The sequence below is a fragment of the Lynx canadensis genome, chromosome F2 (genome assembly GCF_007474595.2).
Source record: "Lynx canadensis isolate LIC74 chromosome F2, mLynCan4.pri.v2, whole genome shotgun sequence".
Lineage (NCBI taxonomy): Eukaryota > Metazoa > Chordata > Mammalia > Carnivora > Felidae > Lynx > Lynx canadensis.
The window spans coordinates 41,710,695-41,734,681 of record NC_044320.2 but is presented as its reverse complement, the minus strand read 5'-3'; the positions used below and the strand labels follow the sequence as shown (position 1 = coordinate 41,734,681).

The window sequence follows — 23,987 nt, the reverse complement described above, 5'->3', positions numbered from 1 at the left end:
CGTCTGGCTCAATACATACGAATGAATGAGAAAATGAGCAATGAATGAGTAAGTAGTGAAATTAATGAACTGAGGGTCCCTGAATGAAAACAGTGAGACACTGCCCAGCCAATAAACCATTTCACCAGCCAACACATTCAGATTTTTGCTTTGATGCTGACAGTGGAAGGGGCGGGGGGGGGGGGGATCTGGGTGTCATACTTAATCCATTACCAAGGGAGTGCTAAGTCTCTTTCAAGTGTTGCAGATCACAGTGGTTCTTATTTCCCCTTAAGACCACAAAGAAGGAAAGTTTTACCCTACATTGACTTTAGCAGTGTAATAGCTAATTGCTTTATCTTCTATTAGTTGTCATGAGCCAAGGAGAGGCTGGTCTCCAGAACAAAAGCACCACAAGGTGTGGTCTAGTCATGCTGGGAGTACCAAAGGCCCGTGGGCCAAGCCCGGATGTCAGCTTTGCTGCAAGACAAAGGCAAGGCAAGTATTCATAAGGTAGTTTGGAACTAGGGCAACAATTTTGTGGTCCTTGCATTGTAAGTCACTGCAGTGGGGACAGGAGTCACCTCAGGAAGAAGCGACTACTCTATTATTCCATCTTTGTCAGAGAACTGAGACATGGAGAACACTCCACTTTCTACTATGGGTTCTGAAGGTTCCCCTCTTTTTCACTAAACTTGAAAAAAAATCCTTGCCATTCAGAGAGTTCTAATTAGAACCCCTCTGAAGGACCACTCAGGTCTTACACATAAATAACAACCATGAATATGTAACCAATGGACTTCAGGATGTGAACTACTCAGAGTAAGAGCTACTTCATTCAAGGCTTGGATATTTCCATTTAGAAAAGGATTCTGGCCTAAGAGAGATTTCCTTATGACATGGAAAAAAGGACACAATTAGTTAAGGAAAGATCTAGAACACTCAGTATAACTTAACTGGGAGCCAAAACCTTCTTGTCGTTGGATGAACTCCAGACTTTTCCATTTATGCTCAGACAGTAAGTCCTTTCTACCCAGAAGACTTGTAGCAGTGATAGCAGAAGTCTTAACCAGGAAGGGACTTTTCTTCACCTTTTATTTCCCTTCCTTTATCTCCAGGCTTTCTTGGACCACATGTACAGGAGCTAAACAGCACAAATGCAAAACTTCAAAAGCTTCAAAAAAATTATTTGCCTAAGGGAACCGTATATACCACATAAAGTAGATCATCTTTCCATCCCCTCCTCCACTTATTGCTTCCAAACCAGACATCTAAAAAGCCAGGAAGCCAACAAAGGAACAAATAAACAAACACAAACCACCAGTAAAAGCAGCCCCTCTAATAAAAAACATCTCCCAATCTCTAGCCCCTTGTATTTGCATAAACATGTTAAAATATGTTTGGCTATTACTTTTGATTATTCTGCCTTTGATGTCATTTATTTTAGATCATAAATCTGAAGACCAGGGGCCTGTGTTTATTTGGGGAACAGTTTGAACGATGTTACAGCATGGACTTTGGAGCCAGGCAGAGCTAGACTGGAATCAGGCTCCTTGTTTACCAGCTGCCTAAACTGATAAATAGGACAAGTGACTTAGTTTTTCTAATCTTCATCTGTAAAATGGGGATAATAATACTTGCCTTAGATTTGTTATAAGGATCTAATAACATTGTATATAAATGGGAAAATAATCTAGGATGATCCTCTGTTCCTATCTACACCCTTCTCTCCAGGTAACCAATTCTATTTGCTTCTTATCCCTTTGGAGTTTATTTATGCAAATATAAGCAAATTTAAAAATACATATATTATTTGTATACTTATAAATGTATTCTTCTTTTGCCTACTTACTTGCATAAAAGGAGCATACAACTGTTCTGTATCTTATTTTTTTCATTTAATCTATCTTGGAAATCTTTCCATATCAGTACAAGAAGAGCTTCCTCATTTTTTTTTTTTAAACAGCAGGATAAGATTCCATTGTGTGTCTGTAGCACAGTTTATTTAACTGTCCCTTATTGGAAGACACTTGGATTATTTCTGACTTCCTATCATAAAGCTGTAGTGAATCCTTGTACATAGTGCCATTTTGTATGGTGTGTGTAAAGGATTTATGCATTTGTAATGTTTTTTAAACAACTTTATTAAAGTGTAGTTAACTGCATTTATAATTTTGATTTTTTTTTTTATTGCCAAATTGCCCTCCAATGGGGTTCTTCCATTTTGCACTCCCCAGCAATGTATAAGAATGTGCACTAAACTCCTGGAAGTCTGTACTTCCAAAAGGTAGGGGTAGAGGGCCCAGAGAGGACTTCATTTTCTTTCTTTAAAAATTATATGGGAGAGGGGCGCCTGGGTTGCTCAGTTAAATATTCAGGCTCTACACTTGGTGTGGAGTCAGCTTAAGATTCTCTCTCTTTCTCCTCTCCTTCTACCCCTCCCTAGCTCATGTGCCTACATGTGCACTCTCTCTTGAAAAAAAATTAAAAAAAAATTAAAATGATTATATGTTAAGAAAAAATTTACATGTAGATATACCCTTAATGTAAAACATATCAAGCAGTAGAAATATATGGTAAAAATGTAAAATTCTCCTTGGTGAATTTCTTCCCTGCCACCCATCTTAGCCCCTCTCACGCTGCAAACTATTTGGTGTGTCAATTACCAATTTTCAAATCCGATGGCCATTTCCCAGCCCTCATCCTTCTTGAGATTTCCAAAGATCTCTTGCCAAGATTCTCTTTTTCTTTGGCTTCTGTGACACATTCTTCTAGTTCCCTCATAGTTCTCTGATCCTTTACCATTTTCTCTGGCTTCTCTTTCTTCTTTTGCCTTGAAAAACAGGCTTAATAACACGTAATATTTATTTAATGCCAATGATGCACAAGAACAACAGAATTCCAGACCACAAGGAACATAAGGTCTTGGAGGGTGTGGCAGATTGTCGGATAAGCTATAGCCGCAACAATTCTTCTGGTCTAAGTGCACTAGTCTGCTGGGCCTACTGTAACAAAATACCACAGATCAGGGGGCTTAAACAGAAATTTATTTTCTCACAGTTCTGGAGGCCAGAAGTCCAAGATCAAGGTATCAGCAGGGTTGGTTTCTTCTGAGGCCCCTCTCCTTGGCTTGTAGATGGCTGTCTTCATGTTCACATGGCATTTGTCCTTCTATGTGTATCTGTGTCCTAATCCCCTCCTCTTTCAAAGACAACAATTATATTGGGTGGTGCTCACCTTACTGGAAAGGACAGCAAAATGACCTTGGAAAGGAGCATGCTAGTTGGTATGAACTGATCCTGCTGTGCTCCCCCAAATTCGTATGTTGAAATGCTAACCCCCAGAACCTCAGGATGTAACTGTATTTGGAGACAGGGTCTTTAAAGGGGTAATTAAGTTAAAATGAGGTTTTCAGGGTGGGCCCTAATCTAATATGACTGGTGTCCTTATAAGGGAAGGAGGTTAGGACACTGGCACACACAAAGGGAAGATGATGGGGAAACACAGGTAGGAGAAGATGGCCACCCACACACCAAAGAGAGGGGCTTCGGAAGAAGCCAAGCCCACTGACACCCTGATCTTGGACTGCTGGCTGCAGAGCTGTGAGCAAATAAACATCCGTTGTGTAAGCCACCTGGTCTGGGGTACTTTGTTATGGAAGCCATAGCAAATGAATATAGAGGATCATGCCATTTGCTTTGCAATAAGTCTGGAAGATAACTTGTTTCAGAAAAGAATGCGCGTTTGAGAACATTAATCCGAAAAGGCCCATCTCAGGGCTCCCCATGTGGAGTCCATCCTCCATGCTGAGGAGAGGAACCAGATACAGCACGAGGGAGCAAGTTCCCTGCTGCTTTTGCACACAGCTCTGGGGCAGGCCCTGACCTGGGGCCAGGGTCACCCCTGCCAGGATTTCAGCAGGCACTTCAACAAAACAGAAAGCAAGAGGGAGGGAGGGAGGAAATGCAAGAGACAGGTTTGTAATGTAATGTAAAAGGGAAAACTATCTTTTCTTCCACAACAGGTATGCTTGGAACACCTCAATGATACTCCTAAAGTAGGATGTATTTTGACTCAGAATCCTTTCAGTGACTTTAACAGAGGATGTTTTGCTAGGTTTTAAGAAGTATGCAGATCTCCACAGTCATTCTTGTTATAACATGTAGAGTAGCTGGCTCTCAATTAGTTGTTTTATTAAAAGGATTCACAGGGTTACCTATTATTAGTGTATATTATTTTTCTCAATGCTTCAGACACTTGGGCATTTATTTTACTGTTGTCATAGAAACCCAGGTCTGTAATAAGCAGCTCTTTTAATTCTCATAATTAGCCTTATATAAAGGAATATTTTAATGAAGTGAAGAATTTGGAGAGCCCCATCAGAGGAATGCAGGAAGAAGAACCCTATTCTCCAAATGCTTACAAAATTAGCTTAGATTCTCCTTTGTTACCATTGCCTTCTTTGACAATTGCTGAGTGTTCATTAGTCAGGCTTTCCTAAGGACCTGTGGTTTTCCATAAAGGTTGGAGGTTTGCTTATTTCTGGGCAACTGCAATTCCGTTCACCCCAGTCTCCCCCTTACACCCAGGCTGTCCTAGTTAGACGGAGAGGCAACTTCTCCTTTTTGCTGTAAATCAGAAAAAGTCTAGGTTTATCTTTAAGTGTCACAGATGATACAGGCTTTTTTTTTTTTTTAATCAGTCGAGAAAAATAATTATGCCTTTCTACATGTGGGATATTTGGAAGCCATGAATCTTGTCTTTTTTTAAATCTTGTCTTTCTTATATTCACTGCTTATAAAAGTATTTTGGAGGAATATTTATTAATTAATTTTCATGACAGGTAACCCATGCACACAGCACAAAAATCAAGAGGCAGAGAGTGAAATAGTGTCCTTTCTATGCCTGTCCCCAGGTGGCAACCACTGTTACTTAGTTTCCTTTGTATTCTTCCAAAGCTACTCTCTGCCACCAAACACACACACACACACACACACACACACACACACACACACACACACTGGCAGCATGTTATCCACACTTTATGGCATCTTGCTTTTTCACTTTCTGCTGAAAAATTTGGATGCTTCAGTTTGGATGCTATTCTATTTTATTACATAAAGAACTGCTTTGTTTTTATAAAGGCTTTGCCCTGTAATTATTTGACAGTCATGTACTGAGTGCTACAGCCATTGTATGGGGCCCTGGCATATGAAGTAAGGACCATGAAGTCCCCATTCTCAGGAACCCACACTAGTAGAAGAGGTGACTACCTGTCTAGTGAGCAGCACTGTGATGAATCAGGTGGAAGGGGAGGGGGAAACACCTGGTAGGGAGTCTGGATCTGCTCAGAAGGATCACAGGGGTTCACAGGGGAGAGGCTTCAGCGGCATCTTGAAGAGAAAGCCAGGGGCCCACAGGTAGACAAGGAGGGCAAGTACGTTTCAGGTAAAGGAAACAAGAAGTACCAGGTCCTCTAGAGCAGAAACTGGCATGACATTTTAGGGAACTGAAAGTGGTTTGTTATGGCTGGGGAGCAGGGTGTGTGTATAAATTAGACCTGACCAGTGGCTCTCCAACTTTTTGACTGCAACCCAGAGTTAAGAAATACATTTTACATCACCACACAGCATGTGCAAAACGGAAACAAAATTTCATGAAACAATATCCTCATTAAGTGTACTGTTTTTTTTTTTCCTACTGAATTCTATTCTTTTTTTTTTTTTTTTTTATGCCAGCTGTGATTCACTGCACTAATTTCACAAACCACTAATAGACACTATCTGCAAGTTGGGAAACTATGGACTATAGTGTCTAAAGACTCTGTTGACTAAACAGCCTTTCCCTAATTTATATGACTGTGAACACTTTTTAAATTAGAATAGAATGACAAGAGTAAAGAAGCTTATTTGGAAATTCATTTGGCACCTACAGCATCTTAGACATTGTGCTATGTGCTAGAGGTACAGGGTCAAGGCAAAATAACATGGTCTCTACCCTCACAGAACCAAAATTTGGTCTCACACATGAATTATGTGCTGCAATAACTTACAAATGTGCATTTTAGTGTAACAGTAAAACATGCCTATTATAAAGAAAAATTCCAACTATGTAATAGTTGAAATAGTTAATCCCCTTTTCTTACAAGAAAAAAAAATCCTTAGGTGTGATATTGCCACTGTGACTATAAAATGTCATATTTTGAGATGTATAATGAAGTATTTTGGGGTGAAATGACATTTAATGTCTAGGATTCACTTTAAAATATCCTAGCCAAACCAAGAGGGAGATAGGAAACAAGACGGCAAAATAAGATGCTTATTGGAGTTAGGTGAAAGATTCATGGGGGATTTTGGGGGGGGGTATTTATTTATTTTGAGAGAGATAGAGTACAAGCAGGGGAGGGGCAGAGACAGAGAGAGAGAGAGAATCTCAAGCAGGCTGTCAGTGCAGAGCCTGAAGCGGGGGCTCAAAGCCACAAAAGTAAGATCATGACCTGAGCTGAAATCAAGAATCAGAGGCTTAACTGAGCCACTCAGGTGCCCATGGAGGATTATTATACTTGACTTTTGTGTATGGTGGGAAATTTTCACAATAGAACCTATAAAAAAGAAAAATATGACATGATGTAGAATGTGGTTTATAACTCAGGTTTGGTGTTTTATACTAAATGCTAATATGTGTTCATTTTTCTTTTTATTTAGATATAAGTAAATTTTTCAGTAAATATAAGTAAATGCACCAAAGGGATGGTGGAGTCCCAACAAACCATTCAAAGCACTAAGCTCTTCCTTCACAAAGTGCCCAAGAAGCTTCTTCTAAAGAGCAAGCTTGTGTCTACAGAGCACAAAGTAAAGCAAAATCATATAATCATCTGATGACAGGGAGTAGGGTGCACAATTCAGATAATTCAGTCTTTCCATGTATATTCTGACCTGAATTGTTTAGTTTGGCTGTTTCAAAACTTACAGTGCTTTAATAATTGTACATTCTTGGGGTGCCTGGGTGACTCAGTTAAGTGTCAGGCTCTTGATTTTGATCTCAGGGTTCGTGAGTTTAAGCCCCACATCAGGTTCTGCGCTGACAGTGCAGAGACTGCTTGGGATTCTCTCTCCCCTGTCTCTCTCTCCCTACCCTGTTTGCTCTCTCTCTCAAAATAGATAAATAAACTTAAAAATTTTTTTAAAAAAGAAAAAAAAAATCCTCTGACCTTTTTGTGCATAAAGTTTCTGTATTTATTTCACTAGGGTAGAAGGACTAAATTTCCAGTTGGTTGAATCTCTGACCCATTGGGAACTGTTTTGGGGGAGTGTGACTTAGTTTCCCAGAGTTTGGTCACCCTTCTATGATGGTTAATTTTATCAACTTGATTTGGCTAAGGGAGACCCAGACAGCTGGTAAAACATTATTTCTGAGTGTGCCTGTGAGGGTGTCTCTGGAAGAGATTAGCATTTGAATCAGTAGACTGAGTAAAGAAGGTCACCCTTGCCAATGAGGTGGGGATCCTCCAGTCTACACTGAGGGTGTAGAGGAATAAGAATGGAATAAGGCAGAGAAAGAATAAATTTGCTCTCTCAACTTGAGCTGAGACATTTCTCTTTTCCTGCCCCTCAGATATTGGTGCTCCTGGTTGTTGGATTTCTGCCTCACCCGGGACCAACACCATCATTCCCCCCCTATACCCAGCCCCCATTCTCAGGCCTTTGGACTCAGACAGAACTATATTGCCAGCTTTCCTGGCTCTCCAGCTTACAGATCAGGCTCCATAATAATGGGAGCCAATTCCTAGGATAAATCTCCTCCTAATATCCTACTGCACAAGGCATTCCTGGTTCCATTTCTCTGGAGAACTCTTGACTAATACGCTTATCTTGAACAATAGGTCCAATCAAATTTCTGATCAAATGCAGAAAAGTTGAGGCCCTGAGCCTCTGGTGCTTCACCCTGGTAATGCCACTTTGTGATGACACCCTGCTGAGCAGCCAGCCGGCGGCTGGTCTCTTCAGATCGTAACTGCAACAAGGAGAGCTTTCAGGTGACTGAGGACACCGAACAATGCTCTTACTGCTGAGGTGACATAATCACTTTGGGCATATTTGTCAGATGCCTTTTGCCTGATTCTCCCAAGGCTATCCAGAGATTAGACTAAGATTCCAAGATTCTGGCATAGACTTCTGCTTCAATTTGGCTGTCCAGCTGGACTCTTAAACCTCTGAAGGAGCTGAAGAGAAAACTGTGAGGAAGTTGGATATGATCACACCTGAGGGAGAAGGTTTGATTTAAGTTGCTCACCATTCATCCAACAGATATTCCCTTCCCAGAGTGTCTGCAGATTGAAAGCTTCAGGGTGGTGGTGCATGGGGGCCACAGAGTTGAATGAAGTTCCGCCACCATATTTAAGATAGAGCCGGAATAGTTGGAACAATGTAAGCTTCATCAGTGTTCTCTGGAGAAGCAGGGCATTAAATTAAATTAATCAATTAAGTTATTTAATTTTTTTAAATATAATTTATTGTCAAATTGGCTTACATACAACACCCAGTGCTCATCCCAACAAGTGCCCTCTCAATGCCCATCACCCGTTTTCCCCTCTCCCCCACTCCCCCATCCACCCTCAGTTTGTTCTCTGTATTTATGAGTCTCTTGTGGTTTGCCTTCCTCCCTCTCTGTTTGTAACTATGTTTTCCCCTTCCCTTCCCCCATGGTCTTCTGTTAAGTTTCTCAAGATCTACATATGAGTGAAAACATGATATGTGTCCTTTTCTGACTGACTTTTTTCACTCAGCATAATACCTTTCAGTTCCATCCATTTTGCTGCAAATGGCATGATTTCATTCCTTCTCATTGCCAAGTAGTATTCCATTGTATATATAAACCTCATCTTTATCCATTCATCAATTGATGGACATTTAGGCTCTTTCCATAATTTGGTTATTGTTGAAAGTGTTGCTATAAATATTGGGGTACATGTGCCCCTGTGAATCAGCACTCCTATATCCCTTGGGTAAATTCCTAGTAGTGCTATTGTTGGGTCATAGGGTAGTTCTATTTTTAATCTTTTGAGGAACCTACACACTGTTTTCCAGAGCAGCTGCACCAGTTTGCATTCCCACCAACAATGCAAGAGGGTTCCCGTTTCTCCACATCCTCGCCAGCATGTGTTGTTTCCTGAGTTGTTAATTTTAGCCACTCTGACTGGTGTGAGGTGGCATCTCCGTGTGGCTTTGATTTGTATTTTGAAGCAGGGCATTTTATAGCAATTGTGTTTATCTAGGGTTACACATATACGGGGAATCAGATTAACTTACTTGTATTTAATTGGAAAGAGATTTGGAGACAGTGAAAAGAGGATTTACTGACTCCTATGGTTGCTAATGTATATTTGTGGAAATGCCGTGTTTGATTTTATTTGTGAGTGGTTTTATATTTCCAGTATATTTGGTTCCTGATCTACTTATAAAATGTTTCTGAGCCTGTTCTGCATTCTTCTAACACTTCCTGATAAAAATATCTTTTGCTCTCAGTCTAGAGCTTTGTTTCTCCGGAAGGATATATGTTACTTTCTTTCTTCTCTATTCATTTTCTATTCAGGCCAAGGCAATTCCCATTATTTGTTGAACATGTGCTGCGAGCACCTCAGAGCAGAAACTGAGTCTCACTGTCTTTCTTTTTCCCTCTGTGCACATGGGAGAGCAATGAAGAAGAGTTAACTTTTATTGAGCACTTACTACACAGACTTAAGCCCTGCATCCAGTGTATTTATTATCTGGTAGGGAGAGATGGCCAAGAATGCAAACAGCCAAAATAAGAAGCAAAGTCTGTAACAGGCCACTAGGAGTCACAGTTAGAGTTCTGAGAAGGATCTTATTTGGTCTGAAGGTTTAGTAAAATTTTTATAGATGGATATGAAATTGAATTGGGCCTGGAATGATTGTTAGGATTTCAATGTTTCTTTCACATCATTGGTCACCCTTTATGCAAGGTGCTGGGATTCAAAGTCTATGTCTAGCTGAGGACTCATTGAGACTCTTTTGGGAGCAAGTAAACAAAACCAGCTCATGCAGGCTTAAGCAAAAAAGGCACTTGAATGGCTGGTACAATTGTGAGTTCCAGGAAAGAAGGTGACATCAGGTGGCATCAGTCAAATAATGTGATCCCTGCCTGGGTTTCCATCCCCCCCAGCCCCCCATTTCAATTGGCTTCCTTTATGTGGAAGTGGTTAGAAGTCAAGGTGTGGAAACTGGCCACAAACAACTTCTGGATGACATCATCTCAGCTAGTAGACCTAAGAGAGAGAGATCTTTTCACTTTCCACGTATATGATCCTGAGAAAAGATGCTGATTGGCCTGGTTTGGGTCATGTGCCCACAACTATAGCCTGATGGTCCTGGAGCCGCACTGGGAGTCATGCCAGATCCAGATGAGTGAAGAAAGGGCAATTATCTAACTGCACGGTGGATCTGTTGCCAAAAAAAGAGAGGGGCCATGGTAGAAGGGGTGTTGGGCAGATGAGTACAGCAGATACCCTTGACAAATGTAAACAAAAAAGTTAGAACAAAATGTGGCAAGGGCTGTAATAGACATGTGCATTAAGTACCATAAGAATGCTGCTAAAGGAGTGTGATTTATGTCATGGAAGAGGACATTCCTGAGGGAGTAAAATACATAAGCAGTGGACAGAGGTAAGAAAGCAATGGAGAACTTATAGTCCAATTTGGTTCACTATTGGGTAGGTCTACCAAGAGGAACAGAAGGGACAGAAGATGATGGGGAAGGTTTTGGGAATATGTCTGAAGTGGGACACATTTGGACCCCACTGGGGAAGGCTTTTAACGCGAGCTCAGTCTTTATTTAAGTTGGTGGATTCAAAGGGAGGGATGTGATTAAAATTGTACTTCAAAAATGCTCCCCTGATAAGTGTGGGTGGCATACGGTAATGCTCTCCACTTCCTAACCCCTCACCCTGCTGGCCACTCCTCCCCCACCTTCAGAGCCCTGGGCCCCCTGGTAACTTCCCATGGCTTTTGCCTCTTCAGCCTTCAACTCTCCTGCACCTTCAATTTTGTACCATCTGGGGAAACCCTAACTCAGAGCAGGCCCCTCCTTCCATGCTCTCTCCAAATCTGACTCCGGTAGCTGAGCAGTGCTGGAGAAAGTCACCTATCACTGCAAGACAACCCACCTTCACTCCTCATTCCCTTTCCCACATGCTGACTTCAAACCTTCTCCACTCTTTTCAACTTCTCTCCTTCAGTCTCATCCCCCTGCTGCCCCCAGCTGGTGGATCTCACCTTCTACTTCACAAGGGAACTGAATCCCCAATCGCCCTCATCTCTCCTTCTCTTCCTTTTGCTTTTTAGGGGCAGTTCCTCTTCCTGTCTCAGCCCAGCCACTGCACCCATACTTTGGACTCTGCTGCTCTGCCTCAAGCAAGTTGCCCTTAGACGATCCCTTCAGTCTTCTGTGATCAGTATCTTCCCCATCAACATCAAACATATTCAATTCTCTCATCTTATCAAACTTCTTGACGGACTTAGCTACAACCACCCACATTTCCTCCTCTTTTACTTACTCCTCAACCCACCCTGTCTGACTTCTACTACCATATTTCCATTGATCACTTCCTGCTAAGGGGATCAGTTCACTTATTCACCTTTAACATTCTTAATTAACTACTTTCTCCTTTGATAAACTTTCTTTTACTTGACTCCATGAGGCCACACTCTCTTGCTATCTTCCAAACTCTCTAGTCATTATTATTTTTTTGTGGTAAAACATACATAACATAAAACTTGTGTTTTTAACCATTTTTAAATATACAATTCCGTGTCATTAACAATATTCACCATGTTGTGCAACCATCACCACTATCTCTTTCCAAAACTTTATCACCCTGAACAGAAACTCTGTTCCCATTAATACATAGCTTCCCATCTCTCCCCTCCCCAAACCCTACTAGCTCCTATGAACTCGCCTATTTTAGATACCTCATGTAGGGGCGCCTGGGTGGCTCAGTCGGTTAAGCGGCTGACTTCTGCTCAGGTCATGATCTCGCAGTCCATGAGTTTGAGCCCCGCGTCGGGCTCTGTGCTGACAGCTCAGAGCCTGGAGCCTGTTTCAGATTCTGTGTCTCTCTCTCTCTGACCCTCCCCTGTTCATGCTCTGTCTCTCCCTGTCTCAAAAATAAATAAAACGTTAAAAAAAATTAAAAAAAAAATAGATACCTCATGTAAGTGGAATCATATAATTTGTCCCTTTGTGTTTGGCTTATTTCACCTATAATGTTTCCAAGGCTCATCCATTTTTAGCACGTAAGAACTTCCTTTCTTTTTATGACTGAATAACATTCCACTGTATAGGTATACTACATCTGTTGATATGCCTTTTGGCTTTTGTGAATAATGCTACAATGAACATTGGCATACAAGTATCTGTTTGAGTCCTTGTTTTCAATTAATTTGGACATATACCTAAGAGTGAAATTGCTGGGTCATATGGTAATTATATGTTTAGCTTTTTGAGGAAACCCCATACTGTATTCCACAGTGGCTATACCATTTTCTGATCCCACCAGCAATATATGAGGGGTCCAATTTCTCCACATCCTCACCAACACATTATTTTACATTCTATAAATTATAGTCATTATATTAGTTTGCTCAGTCTGCCATAACAGAATGCCACATATAGGTGCCTTAAACAACATACATTTCTTTTCTCACAGTTCTCAAGGCTAGAGGTCCAAGATCAAGATGCCAGTAGGGTTGGTTTCTGATTAGGTCTCTTCCTGGCTTGCAGACAGCAACTTCTCACTGTGTCCTCACATGGCTTTTTTTCTGTGCATATGCAAGTAGAGAGAAGGTGTCCCTTTCTCTTCTTATAAGGACATCACTGCTATTGGATTAGGGCCCCACTCTTAGTACTTCATTTAACTTGAATTACCTCCTTACAGGCCCCATCTCCAAATACTGTAACATTGGGGGTTAGGGCTCCAACATACAATTTGGGTGGGGAAACACAAATCAGTCCCTAACAGTCATCCTAATAGGTGTGAGGTAATATTTCATTGTGGTTTTCTCTAGACATTTTTTTTACCTCCTTTGATGTTTCAACTTCTTTGATGAATCTCGTTTTAATGTTGTAGGTGTCAAGACTTGTCAAGACTTGTCCAGAAGCCCTCTCCTCTTCTCATCCCATACTCTCTCTCTAGGCCATTTTGTTTTCCCTTATGATTTCAGTTACATGCCAATGAGTCCTAATTTTAAAATGGAGGGGCGCCTGTGTGGCTCAGTGGGTTGAGCATCTGACTCAATTTTGGCTCAAGTCATGATCCCAGGGTCTTGGGATCGAGCCCCTACATTCATTTCTACACTGAGCATGGAGCCTGCTTGAGATTCTCTCTCTCTCTCTCTCTCTCTCTCTGCCCCTCTCCACCACTGGTGTGATCTCTCTAAAATTAAAAAAAAAAAAAAAAAAAAAAGAAGAAGAAGAAGAACTCTCTTCTGAATTCCAGACTTCTATTATCAACACTATTCAATATTGGGATGCTTTATGTGTTGTCTATGTGTAAATAAACTTTTGTAGTGCTTACTATGTGCCAGGCACCATTTTAAGTGCTTTAGGTTCAGCTCATTTTCTCCTCATGACAACCGTATGAGAAAGGTCATATTATTCCTAGTTACAGGTGAGGGGGCTGTGGCTAACAGATTTACATTAATGTGAGTGTGCTCCCGTAGCTGGTAAGGAGCACAGCCTAGCTTCAAACCCAGGAAGATGGCTTCATAGTCCATGCTTAACTACCTTGTGATGCTGTTTCTCAAATAGCCCCTTAAACTCAGCTTGTCCAGGGTCAAAGTTCTGATTTTCCTTCCTGTATTAGTTTCCTAGAGCTACTATCACAAAGTACCACCAACTGGGTGGCTTAAAAAAACAGAGATTTGTTGTCTCCCAGTTTTGCAGGCTACAAGTCTGAGGTCTAGGTGTTGGCAGGGCTGGCTCCTGCTGAGGGCAATGAGGAATATTCTGTGTCATGCCTCTCTCCTGGCCTCTGGTAGCACAGGTATTCCTTGAACTATAGATGGTGTTCTCCCTGTGTCTCACATGGTCTTCTCTCTGTGCTTGTCTCTTTCCAAAATCCACCCCCCCCTTTCAAAAGGTTATTTGAGAGAGAGAGAGAGAGAGAGAGAGAGAGAGAGAGAGAGAAGGGGAGGAACAGGAAGAGAGGGAGACAGAGAGAATCCCAAGCAGGCTCTGTGCTCTGTGTAGAGCCTGAAACGGGGCTTGGTCTCAAGACCATGAGATTGTGACCTGAGCCAAAATCAAGAGTTGGACGCTTAACAGACTGAGCCACCTAGGCGCACCCCAAATTCTCCTTTTAGTAAGGACAGCAGTCATTTTGGATTAGCACCCACACTAATGTTAACTTGGTTACCTCTGTAAAGATCCTATTTCCAAATAAGGTCACATGCTGAGATACTGGCAGTTAAGATTTTAACATACCTTTTCTGAGAGGACACAGTTCAACCGATAACAATCCCCAAACCTGGCCTACCATGTTTTCCTAGCTCAGTGAATACCTTAATCATTTGTTCAAGTCAGAAACCTAGGAGTCATCCTGGCACTTCACTCTCCTTCCCCCCCTGCCCCACCATGTCCAATGCACTGCCAAGTTCCATTATGGCTCCTAAGTCACTCTTCATATCTTCACTGCCCTCCATCTCCATGGCCACCATGATAGGTCGTGCTCTCATTCTCTCTCACCTGGACTTCCACAATAGCCTAGAAGTGGTTTCTACCCACCCTCCAATTCAATCTCTATGTTGTAGCCAGAGTGATCTTCCAAACCAGTTCTGGCATCTGACTGTATCCACCCATCCTCATTCCCTTCCTGAATTAAAATGCTTTGTTGGCTTCCCACTTGCTGTTAGGATATAAACCAAAATCCTTAACCTGGCCCATGAAGCCTCCCATGATCTGCCCTGGCTGCCCTCCCTCTCTCCACTCAGGCCACAATTCCCCTTCCTGTGCTTCTCTTTGCTTCTGGAGGAGCCTGGCTCCCTCCCACCACTGGCACTTCACCCTTCCATCTTCTGTGTTTAAATGCTCTCTCCAGCCATTTCTCTCCTCTTTCTAATCTCCTTGATCTCTCAGCTCCTGTCCTTTTCTCTGGGAAACCTTCCCTGGCTCTCAAAGTTGGTTCAATTTCCTTTATTATACTCTCTTATTGACCTGTGTTCCTTTTCTTCACCGCTTTTCCTTCTGTTTGAATTAGGCTCACTCTCAGTGGCCTTCACCAAACTGTCAGCTCCACGAAGAAAAGACCTGTTCTGTTCACTACTGTAGGCACTGCGCCTGCCGTGGACTACACACATTCAGTACGTATTTGCTGAGCAAATGAATAGATAGAGAGATGCTTATTCTTCATTTGCCCTTACCCAATCCATTCCCTACTTCTCTGTACAGGGAGGCTGACCCTTGCAGATTGCAGACCTGATTCTGTTTGGCCGTCTGGCTTCTGAGATGGAGCAGAGCTTGGCTCCAATAGATCACAATGGCAGAAGAAGAGAGACGTTTCCCAGCTGCTTCCTTCCATGGTTGTAGCTCCTAAGGGGCAGACAGCTCTGGAATATTTTGGCCCTAGGCATGGTTGTAGTTTCCCACTGCTACTAGTTTCTGGATGTCTCCCTATTGCTTAAAAGAATTCTTTACCTTGACCACAACTCTGTGAGTAGATCTCCCGTGACCTGGCTAATAACACAGAAAGACCAGTTAAAAGACTACTGTCCAGGCAGTAAGGGTTCGTACCAGATACTCAGAAGAGAAATATGGGGAGAGGTATATGATAAATGACTCCTATACAGTTTAGTAACTGATTCCATGTATGAACTGCATGCTCTCTGGGGCCAGGAATTGTATTTCATTCATTCTTTAACCCCAGTGCCTAGCTCTTAGTACATGCTCAATAAATAGTGGTGGAATGATTGTTTGGAAGGGTCAACAAAGGTTTAAGCCTGTGTGATTTCCCTTAAAGAAAGGGGAAATCAAGTCAACTTACAAGCAGTAAAGTAACAGTAAGAATGACACAGAAAGATACTGTAGAAATAGAATCATTTTCAGGGTCAGATGGATCTAAAGCCCAATTTTCCCACCCAACCTCGGGCAAATGACTTGACATCTCTTTTTGAGGTCAGTTTCCTACTTTGTAAAATGCGAGTAAAACTCTCCAACTCATAGAGCTGCTATGAGGAATACTTGAGATTATATATTCAGAGCATACACCCACCCTGAGTGAGACCCTCACCAAGCTAGACATCTTGAGGTGTGACACAGAGACCCAAAGACATCAGGGACATTCAGAGGGTTTCTCTTGAAGTATATTTCAGGTCACCATGAAACAAACCATTAGTTGTGGCTGTTATGCTCCTTCCTGGAATACCACTGCAGATTTAAAAATCTTCCTCAACCTGCCCGCTGTGGAATCCTAGAAAGTTACAGCTTGTGCCATTGTTCCTCAGTAGCTTGCATTTTAGCTCTTAGAACTCTGGGCTCTTCAGAGTGGGGCTGACGCTATGAGCCTTCCTCCTTTTATTGTGCTTTTACCTTAGGCACTTGTGTTAACACCAGTGGGAATACATTAACTCTGTAGCAGAGATGGAATTCAGACTCAAACCTTCCTTTCACCTTTGGTGCCCTTTATATCTTTTTCTCCTTTATTCTTCTCTGAATTCCCTTGGCCAAACCAATGCTATGGGTCTCAAAGATATAACTTCCCAACTGGACAGCTGCCTTCATATTTTCGTCTGTTAAGAGGTCTCAAAATGGTTGTTTCTATTACTCTGTACTGAATTTGCTGAAAGAACCATAAATGCTTCCCCAGGAGACAATGCAGTTATGGGGATTGGGCAAACAAGAAGTTCCCTTTCAGAATATTTGTAATTCAGATAATGACCTCTGTTGACCTGCTGCCCAGGATTAACCTTCCCTTCTAAGTCATGACAGTTGACTTTCTTATCATTCTAGTTGTCACTCCTTTCTCCTTTAAGACATCTCTGTAAGACCTGTCTTTCAAAGCACCTCTATCTGTCAAGTTTTATTTCAGCATTCCAAGCCTCAGGTGTCCAAGAACACTGGTTCATCATGCAGGCTACTCTGGTTGAATATTCATAGCTTCACACACGTGCTATTTCTATAAGTTTACCAAAGCAAGTTAGTGACTTCATGCAGAGAAAGTATGCTTTAAGGTGCAGATATTATGTATCTGAAATATGTATTAACATGTGGAAATAGTAAGATTGAAATACCCCTTAAAATTCACAAAATCCAATATAGAGGCAAAAAAAAAAACAACAAAAAAATGTTGCAATGAGTTTTCATTTGAAGCATACAATTCATTCTTTCCTGTAACCTCCTTTTCTGGATTTCTTAGTCTATAGTTTCTTAGGTTTATATGCAAATACTCTTGCTTAAAAAAAAAAAAAGAAAATACTCTTGCTACCTCATGGAAATATTTGCATTCTAACCAAATAATTTCAGAACTTTTCAAAGGCTGAAGATCTGTTGCCTCCATTATTTTTGAGGTTCCTAGTATAGTACATTTTTTTTAATGAGGTTTGAAAATTACTGTGTTTTGAATGTTTACATTTTTAATAATCAATGCCTTTAACACAAAAAAAATTACAATACAAAACAGTTGTGCTAGTCAGAAGAAAACTTAAAGATTTAATTTTTAGAAGCTACTTTATTAAGTTTGTTTGTTTGTTTGTTTATTTCTTTTTGAGAGAGAGAGAGCAAGCACATGAGGGGCTAAGAGAGTAGAGAGAGAGAATCCCAAGCAGGGTCCAGGCCAATTCAGGGCTTGATCTCATGAACCATGAGATCATGACCTGAGCTGAAATCAAGAATCAGATGCTTAACTCACTGAGACATGCAGGCATACTATAGATTTACTTTTTAAAATCTATAGTACACTAAAGGTGATATAGTTTAGTCAGGAATCTCAATTTTAAATTTGGATGAGGCTGTCTTATTTCAATCCCATCAGCATATTTTTGTGTAATCTCTTTTGGAGATAATGTCAAAAGCCTAAATGCAAGCCCCTTTATAAATGTAAGGACTGGGCCAGATAGCTTTCCAGCTCTGTGCCCGCTTCTTCTCCTCTTCCTTTCCCTCACCATAAACTGAGAATATTTAATCAATAATGGGTAAAGTACATTATTATTTAGTAATACATAGCGAATTAAAGATGATGATCATCAGGTCTTATCCATTACCAGTTGTGTAAAGAAAAACCTTGAATAATCCTAGCTTCGGAAGTGTAACAAAGGGCAAATTCTAAGACCAGTTTCTCCCCCAGATGCTGAAGCCTAGGCTTTTCTTCTTTCTTTTCTTTCTTCTTTCTTCTTTCTTTCTTTCTTTCTTTCTTTCTTCTTTCTTTCTTTTATTGAGAGAGAGGGGGAGAAAGTGAGTGAGGGCAGTGGGGTGGGGGAGGTGGGCAGAGAGAGAGAATCCCACAAGGGGCAGAGAGAGAGAGGGAGAGAGAAGTGGGGCTCACCCGAAGCAGGGCGCGTGTTCACCCAATGCGGGCCTTGAACTCACAAACTGTGAGATCAGGACTTGAGCCAAAGTCAGATGCTTAACTGGGTGAGCCACCCAGGTACCCAAAGCTTAGGCTTTTCTTAGCTAACTTTTATAGTACTGGTTTGATAAATCTTGCTTAGATCACAAGCTCCTTATGAGGAACTCTATTTATCCTGAGCTGTTACTAAAAACAGTAATTAATGTTATTGGGTAGTTCCCATTTAAACTGTTCAAGATTTTTTTTCAAGTTTATTTTTATTTATTTTGGGAGAGAGAAAGAGAGCAGTCACACGTGCAAGAGAGCTGGAGGGAGGCAGAGAGAGAATCCCAAGCAGGCTCTGCACTGTCAGCCCAGAGCCTGACTCAGGGCTCCATCTCATGAACTGGGAGATCATGATCTGAGCCGAGATCAAGAGTTGGCCACTTAACTGACTGAGCCACCCAGGCACCACTCAACTGTTTAAGATTTAAACAATTGTCCATTTATGATATGGGCTACACTAACACACATACATATTATAAATGTGGAAATATTCTGAACTCTGTGCTTGTGAACACAGATGCCATCACTGTTAGCCAACATATAATACATACATACAAGGACACATAAGTAAATACTGTTCACTCAAATGACTGCCTTTGATTTGGAAACACTCTGTCTCAATTTTAGTAGCATAGGAAAGACACTCAACCATCTGTGTGTAATTTGTAGCTGAAATTACCCTTTCCTGTAGATGAGTTGGCTGTTTCATGGTATAGTTGGAAAACTATAGAAACCAGGTATAGTTGGACTTAGATCCTTAGCCATCTTGTCCAGGGAACTACTGGGTCAGTGGGGCATGGGAGAGAGAGGGTGGGTGGTGCAGGAGAGACCCTCAAAGCAGCAGCAGAGAAAGGTCTAGGGACCAGAGTCATGCTAAGAGGCTAAGAAATCTCACTGTAACCTCATCTGCTCCAGGCCAGCTGGGGCAGAAAGTGGATAAATGAAGGTCAAGCAGCCTGGGTCTGAAGTTGAGCTTCTCCTTTTTGTAAAGGAGAAAGAGCCAAGTGGAGATGTAATTTCAGCAGAGATCACACAAGAGGGCAGAGAACCGAGCGTTTAGAGAATAAAAGGAATTGATATGTATTATTTCTCTATTACACACCCAGAAAAATCATTTTGAGTGTCAACTTCCCCTTAAACATATTTAAAAGCTTATTAAACAAGTAATAACTATTTATTAATGTTATTTTAAAACATTTTATGCATTTTTAAAGTAATTTTTCTTCTTAACAAAGAATGATCCTCCCCACAAAACACACTGTATTGAGTTAATATGACTGCAAATTCCCCAGCACATAGAATAGACCAGAAAGGCGAAGTGGTCTTATGCATTGCTTTTCTGAAAAAGAAAACAGAATTGTCCTGTTTTTGTTTTTAATGTTTATTTCTTTTTGAGAGAGAGAGAGAAGGAGGGGGGGGGGAAGAAAGAGCAGGGGAGGGGCAGTGAGAGAGGGAGACACAGAATCCAAAGCAGGCTCTAAGCTCTGAGTTGTTAGCAGAGAGCCAAATGCGGGACTCGAACTCACAGACTGTGAGATCATGACCTGAACTGAAGTTAGGACACTTAACTGACTGAGCCACCAGGTGCCCCTGGAATTGTCTTTTTAAGAAATACAATTGAGGGGGGGGCCTGGGTGGCTCAGTCAGTTAAGAGTCCAGCTTCGGTTCAGGTCATGATCTCAGGGTTTGTGGGTTCGAGCCCCATATCAGGCTCTATCTATGCTGATAGCTCAGAGCCTACTTGGGATTCTCTCTCCTTCTTTCTCTGCCCCTCCCCCACTCACACTTTCTTTTTCAAAATAAATAAATAAACTTAAAAAAAAAAGGAAATACAATTGGAAAGTTGAAAACAATGAAAAGGAAAATATATCCATTAGAAAAAAGAGACCCTAATGATTGAACTTCTTGTTCTCCTTTAATAAATGCTAGTTTCTCTAGGTGGGTGTTACCACCTAGAATGACAGTAATCCTGAATAATGCAAACACAGGTATAATTATTTGGAACATCAACTGTTTTAACTAAGATGGCTGCAAAGTTGTTTTGTGTTGTTTGTTGTCTGCTTTTGTAACTGGAGATCTAGATTATAATTTTCAAGGGCTCTATGGATAAATGCTCCAATGTAAAGTGAGGGACTTTAATTGGAACACACTTTAAGATCTTTTCTTATTCTAAAACTAGGATTCTACTTTCATAAAATTTAGAAAGTTTTGTAGCAATATTTGTAGGTAATTTCCCCCCAGAATTTCTTTCATTTCTCTTTGACAACAAAAAAATGAAAAGGAATATGTTCCTGAGGGAATCTGCGACTGTTTGCTCAGACAAAATCAGCCATCATTCAAGGTTACACAGTGATTGTGTGGTAGAGAACAGATTGGCAATTATTTGGTTTTAAATTCTGAACTTGAAATTAAAATGAGAAAAAGTTCCATTAAGTGTCTTAAAAACCCCCACTGGTGTGAGTCCGTCTACAGTTGCAAATGAGGGTCTTTAGCTGTGCCAAGTGGGCTCTCCAGGGAGCAGGTGCTGAGATGGGGAAGGGGTGGAAAAGGCTTCTGGAGGAGTAAAAGGTGAAGACAAAGGGGAGGCAAGCCAGCTTGGGCAGGGAGAGCCCTCCAACCCAGGCCAACTTGACAAAGGCTTTGCCAAAACCAGAGATGCTCAAAGTACAGCTTACATGGTAAAGAGCCCTTTATCTGGCGAAAAGATCTAGCTCTTGTACAGGGCTTGCCTCGGGCATTGCTGGGGACTTCCCTGGGAAGAGCAGAACCCCTTATACCCCCCTCCAAAAACAAAAACCAAAAAACACCAAAAGAACAAAAAAACAAACCTACAGCAGATCCTGAAGGAGGTATAAGCTGGAGGCTATCAGTCAACCTATGCGGCTCTCAGCTGGTGGGGAGGCGGGGGTAGAGAGGGATACCAGTGCCCTGTGCTGGGTGAGCCTCCCCTCACTCTCAAACCCCTCAAATCTCACCCATTTCCCTGACCGGCATCTTCTCCCTTACCCTAGAAGTCTAGTTTCTTCTCACTTTTTAAAAAATTTTTGTTTAATGTTTATTCGAGGGACAAAGAGCTTGTGGGAGAAGGGCAGAGAGAGAGACACACACAGAATCTAAAGCAGGCTGCAGGCTCCCGAGCTGTCAGCACAGAGCCCCACGCAGGGCTCAAACCCACAAACCATGAGATCACGACCTGACCCGAAGTTGGACGCGCAACCGACTTAGCCACCCAGGCGACACTCTTCTCACTTTTTTTTCCACAGAGCAGTTAGTACGATAAAAATAATTCTTCTTTCCTAGTGAGAGGAGTCAACTTTTATATTCAAAGAGGCCTACCTACTACCTGGTCTTTCCCCTGGCTATAAATATGAAATATAAAGCTGCTCCCTTAATATGAGAAAGTGGTTGTGGCAAATTCTTGCTCTAAATAGGACTTTCTCCTTTATTTTTTTTAAATGTTTATTTTTGAGAGAGAGGCAGGGGAGGGGCAGGGAGGGAGGGAGACACAGAATCCGAAACAGGCTCCAGGCTCTGAGCTGTCAGCACACAGCCCCATGTGGGGCTCAAACTCACAAACCGCGAGATCATGACCTGAGCCAAAGTCAGATGCTCAACTGACTGAGCCACCCAAGCACCCCAGGATTTTGTCCTTCTTCTATTATTATTATTTTTACCAGTTATTTATTCTTGAGAGACAGAAAGAGACAGAGCACAAGGGGGGCGGGAGGGGCAGAGCAAGAGGGAGACACAGAATCCGAAGCAGGCTCCAGGCTCTGAGCTGTCAGCACAGAGCCCGATGCGGGGCTTGAACCCACAAACCACGAGATCATGACATGAGCTGAAGTTGGATACTTAACTGTCTGAGCCACCAAGGTGCCCCTCTCCTTCTTATTATAAACACAAACAACTAAGGATGGCAAAAACAGAGAGTGACATTTGGGAGCAAAAGCTGACAGGTTTACTGCCCTGGACACACTCCCCACCCTTCTGACTTCTTGCCTTCTCAGCTTTGGGGTTTAATGGTTTATCTACACCAGAGACTGATTTAGGGTAGGAGTGGTAGAAGCTGAAGAATCATTTTCTTAAATATTCACAACTAAATCCCTAAAACAGCATTTTGAGGAATCTGACTACATCCCTTGCCTCTACTTGCCATTTGATAAATGTTGATTGTGCTATTTAATTAATTCTGTAGAGAACAGGAATTTTACTCCATAAATTCAAAAGTACAAGAAATAGCATATTCTTGATTTTTTAAAAACCAAATGGGCACCCCTGTGTCTTTCCTGTATTGAAATTTGGGAGTTTTTTTTTTTTTTTAATTTTTTTTTTCAACGTTTATTTTTGGGACAGAGAGAGACAGAGCATGAACAGGGGAGGGGCAGAGAGAGAGGGAGACAAAGAATGGGAAACAGGCTCCAGGCTCTGAGCCATCAGCCCAGAGCCTGACACGGGGCTCGAACTCACGGACCGCGAGATCGTGACCTGGCTGAAGTCGGACGCTTAACCGACTGCGCCACCCAGGCGCCCCGAAATTTGGGAGTTTTATTGACATGTATCATTTTGAGGGATTCTTTTATAGGATAGATTCTTAAACATGGGATTTTTAGGACAGAAGGTCAATATATTTCAAATCTGAACATACAGTTCCATATACTGCCCCACACCCAGAAGTATGAAAATTCCTGATTATCTACACCCTCACCAGCCTAGAAGTTATCAATCTTTTCAACTTTTGCCAAGCAGATGGGCAAAAATTCAATTTTGTTATTATTTTAATTTGCATTTCCCTGGCTACTGGTAATAGTGAGCAACTTTTTTTAAAGTCTATTTATTTATTGAGAGAGAGGGAGAGAGAGAGAGAGAGAGAGAAAGAATCCTAGGCAAGTTCTGCACTGCCAGCACAGAGCCTGATGTGGGGTTTGAACCATGAGCCGTGAGATCATGACCTGAGCTGAAATCAAGAATCAGAGGTCCAACCGAATGAGCCCCCCGGGATCCCCCAGGATGGAGCAGCTTGTAACGTCTCTATGGCACCTGCACTTCCTTTGGTCCACTGGCTCATTTGTCTTCTTACTGATTTATAAAAGCCTTAGGTAAGTAAGGGCTCTTAACTCTCTTTTGTGTAGTATGCGACAAATATTTTCTTTTACCACTTGTCTTTTGACTGTCTATGGGCTAGCAAAGACAGAGCCTCCTGCCCCTCAGCTCAGAGTCCAAAGGGGGCATCAGATGAAAGATGGATAATAATAAGACCACTTGATAAAGTTATATACAGATAATACATCACAATAAATGCCACAGGGGGCACTTCTAATATCTTCAGCAGGCAAAACTTGTTTTCATGTTAAAAAAATGCTTTTTAATGTGTAATGAACACAAGGTAACT

General features: G+C 41.6%; 1 protein-coding gene across 9 annotated transcripts in view; it reads right to left on the bottom strand.

Moving 5' to 3' along the window:
* Positions 1–23,987, bottom strand: part of TP53INP1 (tumor protein p53 inducible nuclear protein 1) — a 156,347-nt gene that overhangs the window by 52,929 nt on the left and 79,431 nt on the right. For 8 of the 9 annotated variants that reach the window (XM_032591992.1, XM_032591996.1, XM_032591999.1 and 5 more), the window contains one exon: positions 8,272–8,425. The gene's annotated coding sequence lies outside the window, so the exon portion shown is untranslated. Of the gene's footprint in view, positions 1–8,271; positions 8,426–11,966; positions 12,009–23,987 lie in introns of those variants that run through there. The other variant, XM_032591995.1, reaches the window with a different exon arrangement.